Source organism: Lithobates pipiens, unplaced genomic scaffold (genome assembly GCF_037356315.1).
Source record: "Lithobates pipiens isolate NorthernLeopardFrog02 unplaced genomic scaffold, aLitPip1_a1.2 Scaffold_142, whole genome shotgun sequence".
Taxonomy (NCBI): Eukaryota; Metazoa; Chordata; class Amphibia; order Anura; family Ranidae; genus Lithobates; species Lithobates pipiens.
Genome location: NW_027507731.1, coordinates 36,309 through 45,455, shown reverse-complemented (window position 1 = coordinate 45,455; position 9,147 = coordinate 36,309). Strand labels below are relative to the sequence as shown.

At 46.6% G+C, this 9,147-nt stretch overlaps 1 long non-coding RNA gene across 1 annotated transcript; it reads right to left on the bottom strand.

The window, feature by feature from the left end:
* Positions 1 to 6,616: 6,616 nt before the first annotated feature.
* On the bottom strand, positions 6,617 to 8,790 carry LOC143981384 (uncharacterized). Its single transcript, XR_013274306.1, has 3 exons — positions 8,734 to 8,790; positions 6,780 to 6,887; positions 6,617 to 6,693 (listed from the first exon to the last, which is right to left on the bottom strand). It is a non-coding gene; the product is annotated as an uncharacterized LOC143981384 (long non-coding RNA).
* Positions 8,791 to 9,147: the final 357 nt, after the last annotated feature.

Here is a 9,147-nt window from a genome sequence, read left to right as displayed (position 1 = left end):
TTAACTGGTAATTGCGCGGTCATGCAATATTGCACCCAAACGAAATTTGCGTCCTTTTCTTCCCACAAATAGAGCTTTCTTTTGATGGTATTTGATTGCCTCTGCGACACCCCAAGGAAATTGCTGATGGGTATGTTGAGCCCATTGAATATTTATTTTTTTTGTCCTAAGGGATTGAATAATGACAACAAAAAAAAAAAAATATTTTTTTTACAAAAAGTTGTCACTAAATGATATATTGCTCACACATGCCATGGTTATATGTGGAATTGCACCCCAAAATATATTCCGCTACTTCTCCTGAGTACGGGGATACCACATGTGTGGGACTTTTTGGGAGTCTAGTCGCGCACGGCACCCCGAAAACCAATCACCACCTTCAGGATTTCTAAGGGTGCAAATTTTTGATTTAACTCCTCACTACCTATCACAGTTTCGAAGGCCATAAAATGCCAAAATAGCACAAAACCCCCCCAAATGACCCCATTTTGGAAAGTAGACACCCCAAGCTATTTACTGAGAGGCATGTTGAGTCCATGGAATATTTTATATTTTGCCAAAAGTTGCGGGAATATTACAAACTTTTTTTTTTTTTGCACAAAGTTGTCACTAAATGATATATTGCTCACACATGCTATGGGCATAAGTCAAATTACACCCCAAAATAAATTCTGCTGCTTCTCCCGAGTACGGGGATACCACATGTGGGGGACTTTTTTGGAGCCTAGCCACGTACGGGACCCCGAAAACCAAGCACTGCCTTCCGGATTTGAATATAAAATGCTATAAAAAACAAACTAACCAGAGTCACCCGTAACACTTATACGGTGATCAGTGGTGAAAGGGTTAACTAGGGGCAATCAGGGGGTTCAAATTTTTATTAGGTAGTATATGGGGGTCCCTGGCGCTATATAAAAACCTGACGGGGAACCTAAATAACTAACTGGCTAACCAGCGTCACCAGTGACACTTATACTGTGATCGCTGGTGAAAGGGGGTGAAAGGGTTAACTAGCAGCAATCAGGGGGTTAAAACCATTATTGGGTAGTATATCGGGGTACCTAGCGCTATAAAAACCTGGCGGTGAACCTAAAAAAATAACTAGCTACCTAGCGACACTGATGCAGCGTTCAGAAAAATTATCGCTTAGTGACACTGGCAAAAGGGGGTGAAAGGGTTAACTAGCGGCAATCAGGGGGTTAAAACCATTATTGGGTAGTATATCGGGGTACCTAGCGATATAAAAACCTGGCGGTGAACCTAAAAAAATAACTAGCTACCTAGCGACACATGCAGCGATCAGAAAAACGATCGCTTAGTGACACTGGCAAAAGGGGGTGGAAGGGTTAACTAGCGGCAATCAGGGGGTTAAAACCATTATTGGGTAGTATATCGGGGTACCTAGCGATATAAAAACCTGGCGGTGAACCTAAAAAAATAACTAGCTACCTAGCGACACATGCAGCGATCAGAAAAATGATCGCTTAGTGACACTGGCAAAAGGGGGTGAAAGGGTTAACTAGCGGCAATCAGGGGGTTAAAAACATTATTGGGTAGTATATTGGGGTACCTAGCGCTATAAAAACCTGGCGGTGAACCTAAAAAAATAACTAGCTACCTAGCGACTGTAGCGACACTAATGCAGCGATCAGAAAAACGATCGCTTAGTGACACTGGCAAAAGGGGGTGAAAGGGTTAACTAGCGGCAATCAGGGGGTTAAAAACATTATTGGGTAGTATATCGGGGTACCTAGCGATATAAAAACCTGGCGGTGAACCTAAAAAAATAACTAGCTACCTAGCGACACTAGCGACACATGCAGCGATCAGAAAAATGATCGCTTAGTGACACTGGCAAAAGGGGGTGAAAGGGTTAACTCTAGGGGCAATCAGGGGGTTAAATCTTTATTGGGGGGTGGTGGGGGCTACCCTGGACCTAACACTAACTGTCCTGACAGTTTTTACTGTCACAACTGACACTGAATGCATTGATCAGTAAAGAAATGATCAATGCAATCAGTGACACTGTGACTGGGGGGGGATCGGGGGGCGATCGGGGGGGGGGGGATCGGGGGGGGGGGTTTGTGTGCCTGTGTGTACCTACATGTCAGTGTAGTGTTGGTGCACACTTACTTTTACTCTTCTCCTCGTAGTCCGGTCAAAAAGACCGCCCCGAGGAGAATGACATCACTTCCTCCTTCCTGTGTAAACAATACACAGGGGAGGAAGCTTCTCATTGGCCAGGAGCGATCCAGAGGGGGTGGCCGAAAACCAACGGCCATCCCCTCATCACGGAGCGCTCCTGGACCGAATCGGACCGCCGTAAACAGCGGGAGGGGGTCCGATCGGACCCCCCACCCGCTGGAAGGCAATCACGTAGATGTACGTGATTATGCCTGCCTGTGCCATTGTGCTGACGTACATTGGCAATACGGCGGTCCTCAAGTGGTTAAAAGACTTTTTTTCCTTGCGAAATGACACTTTGTGCAGGGACAGTTCTAAGCAGGGGAAACATGCGCCCCTTCACAGGCATACTATAGACACCCCCCAGGTACGAAATTTAAAGGAATATTACACTTCTATTGTTTCACTTTAATCATTATTACAATCACTGCTCCCGAAAAAAACTGCCATTTTTAAAACTTTTTGTTGCATTGATCCATGTCCTCTGGGGCAGGACCCGGGTCCCCAAACACTCCTCTGGGGCAGGACCCGGGTCCCCAAACACTCCTCTGGGGCAGGACCTGGGTTCCCAAACACTCCTCTGGGGCAGGACCTGGGTCCCCATACACTCCTCTGGGGCAGGACGCGGGTCCCCAAACACTCCTCTGGGGCAGGACCCGGGTCCCCAAACACTCCTCTGGGGCAGGACGCCTGTCCCCAAACACTCCTCTGGGGCAGGACGCGGGTCCCCAAACACTCCTCTGGGGCAGGACGCGGGTCCCCAAACACTCCTCTGGGGCAGGACGCGGGTCCCCAAACACTCCTCTGGGGCAGGACCCGGGTCCCCAAACACTCATCTGGGGCAGGACCCGGGTCCCCAAACACTCCTCTGGGGCAGGACGCGGGTCCCCAAACACTCCTCTGGGGCAGGACGCGGGTCCCCAAACACTCCTCTGGGGCAGGACCCGGGTCCCCAAACACTCCTCTGGGGCAGGACCCGGGTCCCCAAACACTCCTCTGGGGCAGGACCCGGGTCCCCAAACACTCCTCTGGGGCAGGACCCGGGTCCCCAAACACTCATCTGGGGCAGGACCCGGGTCCCCAAACACTCCTCTGGGGCAGGACCCGGGTCCCCAAACACTCCTCTGGGGCAGGACCCGGGTCTCAAAACACTCCTCTGGGGCAGGACCCGAGTCCCCAAACACTCCTCTGGGGCAGGACCTGGGTCCCCAAACACTCCCCTGGGGCAGGACCCGGGTCCCCAAATACTCCTCTGGGGCAGGACCTGGGTCCCCAAACACTCCTCTGGGGCCAGGACCCGGGTCCCCAAATACTCCTCTGGGGCAGGACCCGGGTCCCCAAACACTTTTTAGGACAGTAACTTGCATATTAACCTTTAAAATGAGCACTTTAGATTGTGAACATTCGAGTCCCATAGACTTTAATAGGGTTCTGTTCGCAGGTTCTGGTGCGAACCAAACAGGGGGGTGTTCGGCTCATCCTTAGTGGTGATCAAATCCAACCAAAAGAAAGCTCTATTTGTGGGGGGGGGGGCATACATTTAATTTGGGTAGTGTCATGCAATTGTCAGTGATGTATTGCAAAAAATGGCCTGGTCCTGAAGGGGGGTAAGTCTTCCAGACGTAAAGTGGGTAAATGAAATAAGTTAACTTACGCACAGCGCTGTCTTCAAACCATAAAGAAAAAAAAAAGATTTTTCTGTGTGTGTACACATTCACACCTGAGCGTATCGATTACTGGCGTTTTTTCAGGCGTTTTATTTAAGAAGTGTTTTAGAAGTATATTACAAGCGTTTTACAGCTCCAGGAATTTTTGTTTATGCAATAGAAAGCCCTAGGGGGAATAGAGGGAGCTATTTTTTTTCCCAAGCGTTTTTTCTGCTCGAGTCGGGAATTTCTATTGAAGTCTATGGGGCCAAAAATGCCTGCAATCTGCCAAAAGAAGCTCATCCACCTTTTTGAGCTTCAGGCATTTTTCTTCAGCCGACAAAACGCACATATGTGAACAGGAGCCATTGAAATGAATGGGATTTTGCTTGTTGGGCATTTTGGAGCTTCAGAGCTGAGAGTTTTACAAGCTGGAAAACGCTCAGGTGTGAACAGGGCCTTACACTGTATACAGTTTTTTGTTTTTCAGAACAAATTGTATATTGTACATTATATGCAGTTATATCCACTTTCAGACCGGACCATTTTGCTGGCTTAAGACCAGACCACTTTTTGCGATTTGGCACTGCGCCGCTTTAACTGACAATTGTACGGTCGGCTCCCAAACAAAATTGACAGCCTTTTTTCCCCCAAATAGAGCTTTCTTTTGGTGGTATTTGACAATTTTGAAGAAAAAAAACCGCATTATATTTTACTTTTTGCTATAAAAAATATCCCCCAAAAATATTGTAATTTTTTTCCCCCTCAGTTTAGGCCAAGACATATTCTTCTACATATTTTTGGTAAAAAAAAAAAAATATATCGCAATAAGCGATGATTGGTTTACGCAAAATTTATAAGGTTTACAAAATAGTTTTATTAATAATTCTTTTTTTACTAGTAATGGCGGTAATCAGCGATATATATTGCGACTGTGACATTATGGCGGACAGATCGGACATTTTTGGGACCATTGTCATTTATACAGCGATCAGTGCTATACAAATGCACTAATTCCTGTGCAAATGACACTGGCAGTGAAGGGGTTAAGTGTGTCCTAGGGGCGTGTTACTAACTGTGGGGGGGTGTGGCTGTGTGTTAGTGAACGCTGATCTCTGCTCCAATCACAAGCAGCAGAGATCAGTGTCACTTGTTGCTAGGCAGAACCGGGAGATGCTGTTTACATCCGCATCTCCCCGTTCAGCTTCCCCATGAGACAATCGCAGGTATCCCCATGGCGATCAAGTCCGCGGGACCCGCGGCCAGACTCACGGGGGTTCCGAGCGGCGTGCACGCGATGGCACAGCGGCATTCTTAAAAGGGACGTACCGGTACGCCCATATGACTGTCCGTGCCATTCTGCTGACGTACATCATTGTGCGCCGGTCAGGAAGTGGAAATACAGTTATGTATTATTTTTTTTAATTGATACAAATTCTCTAAATAAAAAAATAAATAAATTAAGTCAAATGTCTTCATCAATTTAGGCCAATATGTATTCTGCTACTTTTTTTGGTAAAAAAAAATCCCAATTAGCATATATTGATTGGTTTCCTCAAAAGTTATAGCGTCTACAAACTATGGCATGTATTTATATAATTTTTATTATTATTATTTTTTTTTTACTAGTAATGATGGCAATCAGTGACTGATCGTGGGACTGCGATATTGTGGTGGACAATCAGACACTTTCTGACACTTTTTGGGGACCAGTGACACCAATACTAAATCAGTGCTACAAATATGCACTGTCACTGTACTAATGACACTGGCTGGGAAAAGGTTACACATCAGGGGCGATCAAAGGGTTAAATGTGTGCCTAGCCAGTATTTTCTAACAGAGTCGGAGGTGCTTTTACAGGGGGAAGGCATTGAGCCATGTCCCTGCTTTGCAGGGACACAGGATCCATGCCTTCCCTACTGACAGAACGGCGATGTCCTTTGTTTACATAGGCAGACCACCGTTCTGGCTCTCTGCCTAATGATCGGCGGGTGCCAGCGCACATCAGTACCCGCAGAACAGCTCCTGCTGTGTATAATCACAGCGGGAGCGGGTCGCCGGTGGCGCACAGCATTTCCGGGAGTGCAGATCGGTACGTGATCCCGCGCAGCAGAGTCGCCTTGTCGCCATATACGTAACTTATAAGGTCGGCAAACGGTTAAAGTAGAAGAACTATGGGTAAAAATGTTTTTTTCCCCCTATTTTGATTACAGTAAGGGAGGGTTTTAAGCTCTGTCAGTTTTTTTACCCTCTGTCTCCCCCATTGGAGAGTTTTACCTTCACTTTCTGCCCCACAGCCAAAACAAGAAGTGAAATGAAGGGAATCCACTGATGCCCCCCCCCCCCCCCAGGTTGCCATATCTAGTGTCCCTAATGGAAATATTCCCCTCTATTATTGTTCTGGGGACAACACAAAAGTGGGATTTTCTATTACTTTTGATGATAATGGTAACCAGAAGAAATAGAGAGGGCAATTCTCCCTAACGGGGACACAGACAGCAATAAAAACCTGACAGGTGTTCTAATCCCTCTCCACTCCAAAACAAAGAAAAGTTTTGCCTTTGGTTATACTTTAAACCTTGAAATGACACATAGCAGTGGTTTGGGTATCATCAGGAACGTTGTCCTCCTGCTCCTCCTTCACCTCTATGGTGTACGGTGACCCCAGTGCTGAATCCAGTAAATGAGGAGAGGGGGTGTCAGCCGCTGGTTCCACCTCACTGCAGAATGTGGCAGGAGGGTGGGGGGCGGAGCATACGTCACCCGCTGTAGAGAACCATTTGCCATCCTCATGCTGGTAAGAGTGATGGACATCCACATCATCATACGGGTCTTGTTCCTGCTTGATCTGCGGTGGGAAATCTGACCAGAAAACGCACAGCAATAGCAGGCCATCACACCACTGATCTGTACTGGAATCTGGAGCCACTATTACATGACACACTCACCGGGCTCCATCTCCATCACCTGTGGCCCTTCCCCTGGGCCCTCCACACTACCAGAGGGGGCACTGGGCTCCTGGTACTTTATCTTTAGCAGGATATCCGGCCCCAGACCTGAACCAAAACCAGAGTCACAATGTGGTCGAGAAAAAGGAAGAAAGAAAATGATGGCACGAGAAGAGGGAAAGAATAAAGGAAGACTGAAAGAAATGGGGGAAATAAGGAAGGAAGAAAGGTAGAAAAAGTAGGAAAGGCGGGTAAATAGAATGAAAGAAAGGAGGGGGGAAGAGCAACGAAAGAAAGGAGGGGGGAAGAGCAACGAAAGAAAGGAGGGGGGAAGAGCAACGAAAGAAAGGAGGGGGGAAGAGCAACGAAAGAAAGGAGGGGGGAAGAGCAACGAAAGAAAGGAGGGGGGAAGAGCAAAGAAAGAAAGGAGGGGAAGAGGAAAGAAAGAAAGGAGGGGGAAGAGGAAAGAAAGAAAGAAGGGGGAAGAGGAAAGAAAGAAAGAAGGGGGAAGAGGAAAGAAAGAAAGAAAGAAAGAAAGAAAGAAAGAAGGGGGAAGAGGAAAGAAAGAAAGGAGGGGGAAGAGGAAAGAAAGAAAGAAGGGGGAAGAGGAAAGAAAGAAAGAAGGGGAAGAGGAAAGAAAGAAAGAAGGGGGAAGAGGAAAGAAAGAAAGAAGGGGAAGAGGAAAGAAAGAAAGAAATAAAGAAAGAAAGAAGGGGGAAGAGGAAAGAAAGAAAGAAGGGAGGGGGAAGAGGAAAGAAAGAAAGGGGAGGGAAGAGGAAAGAAAGAAAGGGGTTAAGAGGAAAGAAAGAAAGGGGGGGGGAGAGGAAAGAAAGGAGGGAGAGACAGAGAGCAACAGATAAAAAAGGAAAGAAAAAAGTAATGGCATAAGGGAGGGAAGCAAGCAAGGAAGGGGAGAGAGGAAGGAAGGAAGAGGAGGAAAATGAAAAAGAAAGGTAGAAGGAATGAAATAAGGGAAGGATATGAGGATTAAAAATTTGGGAAGGGTGGGGGGTAAAAAGAAAGGAAGGAAAGACAGGAGGGAAGAAAGGAAGGGAGGGTAGAAGGAAGGAAGGCAAGGGAGGAAAGGAAGGATGGAGGGAAGAAAGGACAGCAGATAGAAAAGTAGAAGGAATAACATAAAGGGAGGGAGCGGAGGAAGGAAAAAAGGAAGGGAGGAAGGAAGAAAAATTAGGGAACAAGTGAGGAAGGAAAGAAAAGGGAAAATAAAAGTAGAAGGAATGGAGGAAATAAGGAAGGGAGAAATAAAGAAAAAGTGGGTGAAAGAAAGAAAGGAAGAAAGAAAGGAAGAAAGGACAGGGGGTGGATTAAGGATGAAGGGGAGGAAGATAGATAAAAAAGGAAAGAAAAGTAGAAGAAATGACATAAGGGAGGAGAGGAAGAGGGAAGAAAAATTAGGGAACGTGTGGAAGGAAGAAAAGAAGGAAGAGAGGAAAAAGGGAAATGAAAAGGTAGAACGAATGAAAAAAGGAGGGATAGAAGGAATGGGGGAAATAAGGAAGGGAGAAAAAAAAAGTAGGGAAGGGGGGTAAAAAGAAGAAAAGAAGAAAAGAAAGGAGGGGGGGGAAGAAGGGAGTAAAGAAGGAAGGATGGATGGAGGGAAGGAAAGAAAAAAAAAGTGAGAAAGTAGGTAGGTAAAGAAGGAAAGAAATGTAGAAGGAATGACATAAAGGGAGGGAGGGAAGGAAGAAGTAGTGGAGGAAGGAAGGAAAGAAGGAAGAAGTAGTGGAGGAAGGAAGGAAAGAAGGAAGAAAAGAAAGAAGGAAGAAGTAGTGGAGGAAGGAAGGAAAGAAGGAAGAAAGGAAAGAAGGAAGAAGTAGTGGAGGAAGGAAGGAAAATTAGGGAAGAAGTGAAGAAGGAAGAAAGAAGAAAGGGAAGGGAAGAAGAAAAACAGAGAGAAGAAAGGATGAGAGGAAGGAAGGCACTTGGTCACTACCTTTCTTGGAGAGCTCCAGTTTACAGGGCGTATCTTCACTTATAACCCGGTAGAGAACCTCTGTGTTTTCTATGTGATATCCTGGAAAAACACGGGGAGTTAGTGGGGCAATTTTTAACTTCATGCAAGGAATGCCTTAAAGCAAACAGCATTTTGATTTAAGAACCACTTAACGACCGCCGCATGCCATTGAAAGTCATCACAATGGCATGTACAGGCACAAGCACGTACATGTACGTGCTTGCCTTCCCGCTGGATGCGGTGGTCCGGTTCGCTTCAGGAGCGATCCGGGATGAGGGGATGGCCATTGGTTTCTGGCCATCCCCTCTCGATCGCTCCTGGCGAATGAGAAGCTTCCTCCCACTGTGTATAGTAAACAGGCAGGGAGGAAGTGATGTCATTCTCCTTGGGGCG